We start from the raw sequence: 12,948 nt of genomic DNA on the forward strand, positions 1-12,948 counted from the left end.
AAAATATAAGAACAAGGCTCTTTCGAATAAAATCAAATTACATAGACGACGTCTATGTAATTTGAGAAGTTGCTTGTTATTTTCTGAGGGATCTTCCAAATCCAATTTAGGTAATAGCCGGAACGGAATTTTTAATGGTTCCTCTTTAATTCTTTATAGACTAAGCTTTTATATTGTAGCGATGTTATTCGATTACGTGGTTTGTTTTGTCTTCGATTACTTTTTGAATTCTGGGCTTACGTATTAAAAAAAACATAGGTAAATAGGGAAATACACCATTAAAAATAATTTTTTTATTCCAAACTCCAACGACTAATATTGCTAATTTGAATTTCGGTAAAAAAATTACCAAAGCATATAATGTTCAATTTGTATTTATTGCGAATTTACCTTTATGCAATTTTAAAGCGAATGATCATATTCACTAAATCGTTTTTTTTATTTTAAAATAAATTTGAGCTAGGAGGCCTCATAACGCACTAGTTCGATATATAATTATTGACGAGTTAAAATAATAATTACGAAATACTATTCGATATTTTTGTATTATACATATATGATATTTTAACTTAATTTATTTATAATGCAAAAACAAACATAGCACCGCAAAATTGATGAAACAATTTTTCTTGTAAGATACAACAAAAATTGTCGACGAGGATGGGATTCGAACCCACGCGTGCAGAGCACATTGGATTAGCAGTCCAACGCCTTAACCTCTCGGCCACCTCGTCATGCCTGAAGACCGTGAAATTATCGAAGATTTTATTTTACATTTGGATTTAAATTAAAGTCTCGTTTAAAGTTTTCATTTTGAAGATTATTTAAATGTTATAAAACAACCCATAAATGTAGTACAAATTCAAATTGAAATAATTCTAGCGGAGCTATCGTAAAATATAACCTAAAATGTAACTGCGTACCGTCACGCTTTTGGCCAAAGTGATTCGATTTTACGTCCGCATTCAAATGGATTCCTTTACGCTATTTTTTTCGAAAACTGCGTTCATTTCGTGCCTGCATTGTAATTCAATAGATGGTTTTATTTGACTGCTTACTACGTTTTTTTATACATTGTGATGTGTCAAAAAACCTAATTTATTGTTGCTTTAAATACCAAAAAAACTTGTGCAAATATTCAATGTTTAAACAGAGGTAGCAGGTGTGTATTTTAAATTTACCTGTACATTTACATGTGGGAATTGCAAGTTGGAACGTATCGGCTCGTATTCTATGAGACTATTCAATTGTTTCTATTGAACACCGCGCCGTGTGGTTACTGTATTGTTCACGTTTGAAAATTTAACTGTTTCTAGGATATTTTACTTTATGTTAAAGGGAATATTTATAAATAAAACTAGCTTATCCCGCTAAAAAAATGTGAGTAGCCTATGTGTTCTTCCAGAGTATGCCAAATTTAGCCTAAACGGCTGAACGGATCTTGATGACGACATCCATCCATCCATCCAAACTTTCGCATTTATACTATTAGTAAGATGGTAATGGATTCATCTTAACTTAGTAAAATGCGGTTTTTTTTTCATAAAGATATTAATAAATTTTTGTTAACCTTCTAATATTATACTTCCCTTACCATTGCTAGTAAGCTCTAGGCTCGTGCTAGAATAAGGTTTACGACAATAGTCGAATGGCGGGATTGGAACCTTCGACCACATGATCGGAAATCCGTACCCCCAACCTAGGCTATTGGGGTTTCTAAATCCCCTTTTCCACTGATTAACCAGTCAATTCTTTAGAAATCACTTGTACATTCTACAGGAGTATTGACAGTCGTTAAAAAGAGTAAGACGACGAGAACTTATTAATTTTCCAAGAAATTACTATTCGAATGAACTGGTCCAGACGAATGAATATTCCTTCCCTAATGGACCTGTACATTCTTTCATTAGAAGTAACGTAATGCGCTCCGCTGCGCTTTTGAATAATTACATCGCTCTACGAATACGAATGAGCAACAGACGTGATTAGGTTGAGGTCACATTGAGATGAGCGACTTGTAAAATATCTCATTTTGTACTTAGTTTTTTGTACAATATAAAGGTCACTTCATTACTAGAGAAATCTCAATTAAGTAGTGAATGTTTAGTGTCAGAAGTAAACGGTTCAAATTTTCAAATTAAGTATCAGTCTATACTGATATTGTAAAAAGAAAAGATTTGTATTTTTGTATGTATTGAAATAACTCAAAACTACTGGTCTTTTTCAATAATTCTTTCACCATTAAAAAGCTACGTCATCGAGGAGCAACATATGCTGTATTTTTTAAATTCACGTGGGCGAAGTCGCGAGCAACATTTAGTAAATAAATGCTTTATTATTTCACTCTTGATATATATTTCATGAGAGCCTTGGCTCCTGCAAGAGGTTCCCCTGTACTGCAGGAGCTAATCCCTTTCCCCATTTGTTAAAAGCAATACATTAGTGTCTAAACAAAAAGAAAAGATTATAATTGGCTTGTTATAAAATTTTCAGTAAAAAAAGAAAAAATATATGAGAAATGATTTAATATTACTACAATAAAAGATTTAATGCACACAATGCTATCAAAATTTGCTAATGACAGTGGAAACCTACGATATTTCAGTAATTCTAACATTTGCAGTTTCAGAAAAGTTTTAAGGCGATTTGAATGGCAATGGAAACCCACCGCCCTTGTTTAAATACTCCCCTTCCAATCCATTGAGTGCTTTGTTTAAATAGAATAAGTTAGCACTTTTGTCTGACGTCAATGTACTTTGTTTTTAGTTTCTCAGACATTCTATAAGTAAATTTAACCTTAAGAATATTTGAAAATCTTGTAAAAATACGTGTATTTTTTTTTAGAAAATCCAACGTATTTATGTCTGTCTTAGATTAGAATCTCATATTATCTTAGATTTTTAATGCAGTTTCAGATTTTTCTTATGAATAATTCTCCAATAGTTTCCTGATTTCATGCTTTCAGGGAAACATCTGTTTAAAACTAAAACCTATTAACCATTGGAGTATCTGTTATTGTCTGGAGAAGGGTATGAATGGGTAAATTAGCTATTTATAAGTATTAATTGTAAAAAATTCTAGCGTATGTTATCTTCGCATTACCCACCTCGCAGTTTGTTACCTGACATTATCATACAAGGTACGTTTTTACGTACCGATCGATTAATTTCGCCGTCACGTTCGCCAATAGCGTTTACATGGCCACCGATTGCCCTCTCATTTGGGCCGATTGTGCCTCACGAATACGTAATTGGGACTCGTCGATGTTGCCATTAAGATAATCTTGCGATTCGATGTATGTGGGCTCGTCGGGTCATTGTTGTTTCTATTGTTTCATAAATGGTGTCTGATTAGCTGGTTATAGCTCTTTGTCTAGATTGTCGCTCGTTACAGGAATCGTGTTACATTGTTTATGTTTTGGAAGGTTGTGAGTTAACGGTTTGTGTACAGTTTCGTACGATTAATGCTGGGTTTCTGAAGTTTCAACGAAGTAAAACTTAAGTTATGTAGTTCGGAAACTCAATTCATGAAGTTATTAAGCCACTGAACCACTAAAAACACTAACGGATGGATAAATACTAGTATAACTGGGAAACCTGCCATTAATGTTTATACTGTCGGTTTTACAAAAGGATCTATACATGGATTTTCAAAGGGAATGATAGTCTTTTGACAGTCCAAAAATACGTTTAATGGGGTAAAAATTAATACTGATAGTAAAGAAGTTAAGCCGCAGTCCTGTTTTTTACCATCCAATTGAATACAGGATGCCCAATCAAACGTGCCTTATTCGATGGGTGTTCAAGCGCGTTATGAGGGCTCGGGCTCCTTTATAGTGTCTCATTGACGTCGGAGGAAGTTTTTACGCGAACTTTTACGACAGGGCGTCTTTAAGTATTACCATGTGAACGTTTACGGCCCACATTCCGACGATAAAACTTGCCTTGGTCAGGAGTAAAGTCGGCATGCGGGTACTTAAGTCAGGTGACCATATGATCTTATGAAAACTAAGGACAAACCTAAAACTTGTTTATTACATTTCTTATCTAGTGTTAAGCCCGAAGAATTTTACACTGCTTGTATCGATAAGACTAAGCGTGTATCTATTATGGTGGTTAGAATTAAAAATCCCATAAGTGCTACTAAAATGTCTTACACCATAATGGCTCTTAGCTGATTTTTAAAGTGTAATTAAGTATATTCGGTTTATCTCCTTTGTATACATTGTGTGGTGACCCTACAATTAAAGCCTAACTAACTTCGCGGCGCAAGTGCCGTCGGCCATTAAAACTTGTTTGAACACGCCGCGCCGCGGCCGCCGTGCGGGCCCGAAGTGGAGAGTAATCGCTTATTGCACCCCTGGGCGGGTGAGATAATGTTCCTACTCCTGTCTAATGAAGAATGTTTCCTATTTAGACTTATTTGAAATACAATCAACGTTTTGGCATTTTTAGGATCTACAGACACAATAAGTTGTTTTTTTTTTAAGTTCAAACTTGTATGAATACAATGATGTTTCAGCAGACCAACAAATCCGCATAAGGCCAGGACTAAGGTTTAATCATCTCTAACTTAGGGTATACTGTAAGCCCGGGAAGTATGTGATCTGAAAATGATTATTTTTAATTCACACTTTAGGAATCCCTTAGAAAAAACACAGTTTTTTTTTATAATGATAAGGTGGCAAACAAGCAAGCGGCCACCTGAATCCACCGAAATAGAAAGCGACCGATAAACATCCGCCATTGCAGATGCATTACCTATCCTTTCCTCTTAAGAAAAGGGTGGAAAGGGAAAGGGACTAAAATTAGGCCTCCGGCACCACGCTCATCAGACGAAACACGGAATCTCTCCCACTTCAAGCCTGATTTCTGTGTGGTCGTGGTATTACACCGGACGAGTCGGCTCATTCGTGCGAAGATGTTAAAGCGGGCTCTACCACTGTTAGAGACTTTATTGGTATTAGTAAAGCAATACTTTTTAAATCAAGAAGTAATTTTCGATGAGAAATTAAATTCTCCTCCGACGTAAATAAAGTGTACGTTAAAGGGATGAATCCTTTGGCAAAGTCCAACAAAAATAGAGAGAAGGCTGTCGACTAATTGTGTTAGGATGCGGGCGGCCGGCGAGCTTGGCTTGCGATTTGTTTATATTGCTAATTAAATGAAACTCCAACTACTGCCATAGATAAATGAACTATCAAACCATTTACGTTTCCATAAATATTTAAAATTCAATAAATGAATCAAACTATTTCTGTAGTTGTTCGACCAGTTAGAATAAATTAGTGCTTGATTGTCTTTTTGCATGAATTCTAAATGTGGTAGAAGCTAATACAAGCACAGTATCATCTAATAGAAGATCAAAGTAATCTCGTCAACAATTGTCATCATCTCCCCAGCCTTATCCTACTCCCGTAGGGTCGGCGCACCGGGTTTTCGTCCTCCAAAGCACTCTATCATCCGTCATCTCAGTCATCACTCCCTTCTTGATCATGTCACCTTTCACGCAATCCATCCCTCTCTTTCTGTGTCTACCTCTACCGGTGTACCCCTCCACATTCATAACTAACGTTCGTCTTGTTACATGCGATTCATCCCTAATTATTAATTAATCTCGTCAACAATATTGTATTACAAGTACAGGATGTAATGATTTCTTTTTCGTTTTAACAAAATCTCGATTACATTAAAATTGTTATTTACAAGATTATACGAAGTGTAAATAATGCGGTGTTGAAATAGGCCCTAGGGTTGTTACTAATGCAGATTGTGTTCAGAAGGTCATATCTAAATCACGGGATGTAACGGCGGCGGTACTTTATCTCAACTCGCCACCTGCCCGCGCCTGCCCCCGCCCCGGCACTGAGTTATGGGTAGTGTGGCCATATTTATCCTGATAAACGGGATTGATATGTTAATTTAAATACATAAGCATTAGCTTTCTAATAACTTTAAATTGTTGTACTTTTTCTCGTAAGTCAAGGAGCCGATTACATTTTGTATTTAATTTAAATTAATTCTGAATGTTTTCACAAATTTTAAATTTGCTGTGTCTGACGTTGCATACAGGGCGTGTCGTCTTTAATGACAGTTCCATGTATTGAAAGGTATTATTTTTCTACCAAATAAGAGGAACTCAAGTTAAAGATCACATTACTTTAAGTAGTATTCGTATTGTATGTGTTACAATTTTTTTCAACATTTTTCGTTACACATAATGTGGTCTTGTTATCCTTAATGTAAATGATAGTCACCCTACTATAGATGTCGGGTTTCCTTTTGTTGTGTAGGAATGAGATTTTTTCACGCCTCTCCTCGGCTCGATACACCTGCGTCCCGCGGAGCCGTATTTTATTGCTCCCGCTCTGTATATATTGTGAGCAAATCAGAGTTGCTACACTAACTTATTTCTTCTTACGTTGAGAAAAATTGAGACTTTTTTCTTCAGTCCTTATTTAGACTTGACTAGTACTTATTTTTCTTCTACAAGATTATGTGTTTGTGTTACTTTTTTGCTATCTATGTTGGCATGTCTTTCAGGTGTAGTTCTTGTTTGCTGTTTTGGGATTTGCGCGTTGACTGATTTCTTTGACAGGAATTCTCAACCTTATGATCTCTGACATACAAACCAATCGTTGTCTATTGTGAATTTAAAATGTGTTCTTTGTACATAAACATACTATATTTGGTATTTATTCTGACAACACAAAATTAACTATCGTGATTTAACATAGCTCTTTTATATTTACCCTAAAAGGTGAAAGTCGTAAACTGGCAACATCTGTATATTGTGTGAGCAGTTGTGAACTTATCGCGTCTAATTTTGTTTCGTTTTTTTCTCAGGCGCACAGCGGGTTTACTCTACGTCGCCGGTGGGATGATGTTTTTATTATAAAGACGTGACGGGACTCGGGAATATTTACCGAATGTCGGGGGAATGTGCTTCGTAATGTTTGTTGAACGTTTGTGTTTGAATGGATGTATTTGTCGACTACACTGATGACTCTATTGAATTTGCTTTTTGTGTACCCACGATTAGGGAGCTTTAAGGACTCTCGAATCTAGATATTTCTTACGTAAAACTTCTTGGTGTCTTTGGAAAATTCCATTCTTACTATTTAGTTCGTTAAGCCAATTCGATTGCCGTCTTATTCTCAAGCTTAATACTATTAAGGTTTTATTAATTGTGTATGTAAAATTACGAATGTTTTCAACGGACTATAGCAAAAAATGTTCTTAACCTACATCTCTTTGAATTTTTAATTATTTTGTAGTCTATTTACAAAAGCGTTTCTGGTCAAAGTTTGGAACAATAAAACTTTTGGATTCGAAGCTCAGATTTATTGAGGTATCGTAAAAGGTAATTAGACGTTAAATTTAAATTGGCAACTTTTAAAGTTCGTTTTGTGTTTGGTTGTATATCCGCCAAACCGTTTTTGCTTATGTTTCAACGAAGTTTTCGGATCTTTTAACGAAAATTAATGTTCGATGTTGTCAATATTTTATTCCAGTCCAGTTGATGCCTCCTAGTGCTATTAGAGCTCTTAAAATATATTTGTTTAGTACGTTAAGATGTAAGTTTTAACATGTATAGGATAGTTCCTAAATCATCTTCTTCGTCCTTATCCTACTCCCGTAGGTCGGTGCAACAGGTTTAAGTCCTCCACAATACTCTATCATACGTCTTCTCAGTCATCACTCTCTTTTCGATCATGTCTTTCACGCAATCCAATCCATCTTTTTCTAGGTTTACCTCTACCGGTGTACCCCTCCACATTCATAACTAACATTCTCATTATTACCTGTGATTCATCACTCCTCATTATATACCCATACCATGCTAACCTTTTAATAGTAAATTAATTAGTAAATTCATTCTTTTTATTAATTCTAGGCTTTTACAATTTCGGTATTTGTGGTCGCGCTATCGTTTTCATTTTACTAAGTGCACTCAATTATCCGCAGAACAATTTTACTTTGCTATTATTCTGGTTCAGTTTCAAAATTAATTCGGCTTTTAATATGTCCAATGTTTCATTACATGAAATGTTTTAAATTTTACTGCGGCTAATGTTATGATTAAACTCAAATGCGTTATATTTTGTTTCCCCTTATTTTATTAAAAAACTAATGTTTTTTAATTAATAATAATAATTTTTTAAACACATTATGTGATATTTTGTAGGCATTACCTCATTTATCTTAAAGTATTTTAAATGAAAAATTATACTTTCAATTTTAAACACTGTAAAACTCGATTTACACGTGTAAAATTTGCTTTTTGTAGATACTTAAGTTTACGAAGGGACCGTGTATTTAATACTCCAAGAATTTATCTAACACATCTAATAAGTTGATTATATTTTAAATCATTTATTACTTTAATCAAGTACAAATAAAATTCATTCGATTTCGTGTGAGTAATCATATGGTGGACAATTATGATAATTTTCGTAATTATAAAAGTGTGGTTACCCTATTGCAGTCCGCATTTTGCAGTTTTCCCCCTACAATAGGAAACACGAAGTGGTTTTCACGCGATGTTTTATTCTGTATGTAATTGCTTCAGCATTCAATTACGGCTCACGTACTATTTAAATAACAACAATTTTTGTATGGGACATATTGTTACATTATTGGAGGTTTGTTGTAGATAAGTTTTTGAAAGTGTTTTGTTGTGTATTCTAGCTCTTTCACTCTAATGGAAATCACCAGCTCACTATATGTCCCCACCGAGGGGGCTCGGAGCCTACCCTAATAAGGGGTGACAGGCCATAGTCAACCACGCTGGCCAAGTGCGGGTTGGTTGACTTCACACATATCTTTGAATTTCTTCGCCGATATGTGAAGTTTGCATATAGATGTTTTCCTTCACCGTAAGAACGTCAGGTAAATTGTGTATGTATGACGTATGTATGGCGTGACGTAAGTGTAGGACTTTTTATTAAAAAAGAATTAGTCAAATATATGCTGTAATTGCTGACATCTTAGGCAACAAAGAAGTGCTTGTTTACGCTTTGTTATAATAGTATAGATTAATGCAATTGCAGTTCAAAAGAGAGTCGTTGCATTGACGAATGATGCGTTTGATATAATTACATTTTAGTACCAAATAATTCATCAAGTTACTTAAAAAAATTAATTACTGTTTTGGCTCGAAGTCCATAAGGCCGGCTTTTGTTTTACTATCAACATGGCTGAAAGATTATCTAAGCTCAAGCCATAAGTCCCGCTACTATCGTTAGTATGGCCACGAGCAATAACATCAATAATATTTCATAATTCTGAACCTTATCGCGACGGTTTAAGGTCCATAAATTTTCACTGTGCACCATCTGGGGATTAGCGAGTAATCGACGGGAATGGTCGGGCGGGATGTACCTACTCTCGATGTCTGTGTCGCTTTTGGACTCGACTGTACATTAATTATTTTATTTGTTGTCTTGTTTTGTGTTACTTTAGCATGCGATTGTACGATGATTATTTGTTTCCGAATAACTCTTATACGCTTCACTTTGAAAGCGAGGAAATATTATTTAAAAATTTAATTTCTTGGTATCAATAAATTTGTCAATGCCAAGTACGTTAAATTAAATTACAAACGAATAAACACGATACAAAAATTAAGTTTTATATTTCTTCTTAATAATTAGTTATTTTTTCTTTTGTTACAGGTATGTAGCAGCAAAACATAATGGTTGTATAAATAATATATGAAAATCAAGAACCTTTACATATTTACTTTTTAGGGATAATTTATCTTGTAACGCAATAAATATTTTATCTATACTAAATAATAAAGCGTAAACACACACTTCTTTGTTGCTTAAGATGTCAGCAATTACAGCATATTTTCGAATAACTCTTTTTTTAATGAAAAGCCCTACAATTACGTCAAGTTTTAGGCTATATATTTTCACTCCGTTAAACATAGGAGTAAATATTTTAGATAAAAACCCTAATGTGGGAAAGAGACCATAAGTTGTTGCCAACATCAAGGAAGAAAGGAAAAGAAATTTTGACATTTGAAATTGATAATTTGACAAATGTGAATAATACAACGAAAATTTTATAATTTTATGCGGATGAAGTCGCATGGGAACAGCTAGTTGAAAATATTAAAAGTAATCGACGAATTATTTGCAATAAATATTCTAAAAAGTCTGTAATTCTTAAGGTTTAATCAAGCTGAAAACTTTTTTTATAAAAATTCTTGAAAACACATTTTCCAAGTCTAAAAAGTTTGCTTCTTAATTCAAGCATTAAACGTAGTTAGCTAGTTTGACCTCAGGTTTAATCGGTCGAAAGAACTTCATAAAGTCAGACTACAAAAATGACTGACCGTAATCTAGTTGCCCGAAACGGTGAAAACTTGGCTCAATACTCCGACACGTTTAAAAAAGCAAGCTTTCGGCGAGGCCTGTTAACTTTACGAAAAAACAATGCATAACAGACAACGAGAAATCGGAACTATGGAAACTTCGTCTACGTTAAAATTGGCAACCAAGTGTATGGAAGTTTGTGGTGGTAATTCAACTCTTAATAAAACGTTCTTGTTTATTGTACTTCATAGGTGTAAGCAATGTTGCTGTATTCCATCTACTAGCTGTTCCCGTGCGGTTTCATCCGCATGAAATTATGAAACTTTTATTTTATTGTTTACATTTGTCAAATTGTCAATTGCAAATGTCGAAATGACATGACACAATGACAACCTTGCTTCCTTGATGTTGGCAGCAACTTATGGTCTCTTTCTCACATTGGGGTTTTTATCCAAAATTTTTACCCCCTAAGTTTAATGGCGTGAAATATATAGCCAAAAGCGTGACGTAAGTGTAGGGCTTTTTATTAAAAAAAGAAATATTCAAATGTATGTTGTAATTGCTGACATCTTAGGCAACATAGAAGTGTGTGTTTACGCTTTATTATAATATATATAGTATAGATAGGCAATAGTTCGTATAGTCATTATTATTTTCGACTTATGTGAAAACTTTTTGCATATTCGGTTTATTTGACGACCTTTAAATGTTATTAATTGATTTATTGCTCGCGAATTCGTCGCCATGTAATTAAAAAAATGATTAAAAAAATTGCCTATGTTACTCACAGATAAATTACCTTCCTAACAATGTAAGAATTTTAAAATCGGCATAGTAGATTATGAGTTATTTACATATAAAAATACAAATGTACATAAACAGAAATCTTTCCTCTTTCTATTATTAGTATCGATATAGATGACACAATATGAATAAAATACGAACTTTAAAGTCTATTCTCAAAGCTATGTACTCTCAGTACAATTGAAAAATCATCAAACGTAACTAAATATCAATAAATTTGGCATCGCACAGAAATAACTTTGTGCCTTCTAATAGTTGAGTAATTCGGAAACTCCAAGTCCTCCCTGATCCTTCGCTATTAGTTAATAATTATTAAATTTGTCTCGTAGATTTTGAAGGGACCTCGCTAAGCTTGTTAGTAACAGGAATAAGCCGAAATGCTTATCGTAAATGTATTATTTATAGTTTATTTTAAATCAATACCAAAACATTGTTAACGACATGACTTCAAACAAATATTAATGTCAGGTTGGTAGGCCTATTTTATATCCTGGAAATATGTATGGTTTACATTGAAAAACTGTAATTTAAATCTATATCTAGACTTTGTTATGCGAGAAAGGGACAAAAACTACAAACCAATAGCAGAGATGTAAGATTGCAGTCATCATCTGCTCACTATACGTCCCCACCGAGGGGCTCGGAGCCTACCCTAAAGTTACCGTGACTAGGCCGTAGTCAACCACGCTGGCCAAGTGCGGGTTGGTTGACTTCACACATATCTTTCAATTTCTTCGCCGATATGTGCAGGTTGCATCACGATGTTTTCCTTCACCGTAAGAACGTCGGGTAAATTATGTACATATGAAAATACGAAAAATCGAAAATCATATTGGTACATGGCTGCGGGATTCGTACCCAAGACCTGTAGATTACAAGTCAAGTGCTTAAACCACTGAGCCACCGACGCTCGTCAAGATTACAGTAGTAACGGTAATTATTAGCCGATGGCAAACGCCTTTGTTGTCATTTGAGCATTAGAATTTTGACGTTTGCAATTGAATGTTTTACAAATGTAAAACAAAGTCGCATGGAAACAACTAGTAATTTGATATACTTGAAAAAAAAAAAGAAACCGTTATCTTATTGTTGTACGACTGCTTCTTTTATTTATTCCTTTATAACGTGAATTATTTACCAATGACCTTATTGCGCGATTACAAACTTGAATAACCGGATTCAGTCCGCTTAAATAATAAACCTGTTGTTTGACATTCTGATAAACTCGTATCATCAGTACAAGTGACATTTTGTTATATAATTTTATTTATTATTGTTGCAAACGTGTTGATAATCGTAATTATTACAACAATTTATCTATCTATACTATTATAATAAAGCGTAAATACACATTTCCTTGTTGCCTAAGATGTCAGCAATTACAGCATATTTTTGAATAATTCTTTTTTTAATAAAAAGCCCTACACTTACATCACGCTTTAGGCTATTTTTATTCACGCCATGAAACTTAGGGGTAAGTATTTTGGATAAAAATTCTAATGTGGGAAATAGACCATGAGGAATCAAGGAAGCAAAATTGCCAATGTAAGGTAATTGGTATTTTGACATTTGCAATTGATAACTTGACAAATGTAAACAGTAAAATAAAATTTTCACAATTTCATGCAGATGAAGCCTCACGGAAACAGCTAGTTAATTATAAGATAGTTTATCATCTCGTCGTGAATTTTCGTTGTATTAAAGAAAGCAGTTAATATTTCTATTAATGTTACACGTTCAGTTTTAAATGTATAGTATTGTACAGTTTAACTTATGGATGTGTAGGAAAAATTGCGGAATGTGCTTAACTGACAGTTTAA

At 34.1% G+C, this 12,948-nt stretch overlaps 1 protein-coding gene and 1 non-coding gene across 2 annotated transcripts in view; one reads left to right on the forward strand and one right to left on the reverse strand.

The window, feature by feature from the left end:
* Positions 1-12,948, forward strand: part of LOC106111512 (furin-like protease 2) — a 189,111-nt gene that overhangs the window by 157,493 nt on the left and 18,670 nt on the right. The window lies entirely within an intron of this gene.
* Positions 653-734, reverse strand: Trnas-gcu. Its single transcript has one exon. It is a non-coding gene; the product is annotated as a tRNA-Ser (tRNA).

This window comes from Papilio polytes, unplaced genomic scaffold, assembly GCF_000836215.1.
Source record: "Papilio polytes unplaced genomic scaffold, Ppol_1.0 DF824158.1, whole genome shotgun sequence".
In the NCBI taxonomy this organism is placed as follows: domain Eukaryota; kingdom Metazoa; phylum Arthropoda; class Insecta; order Lepidoptera; family Papilionidae; genus Papilio; species Papilio polytes.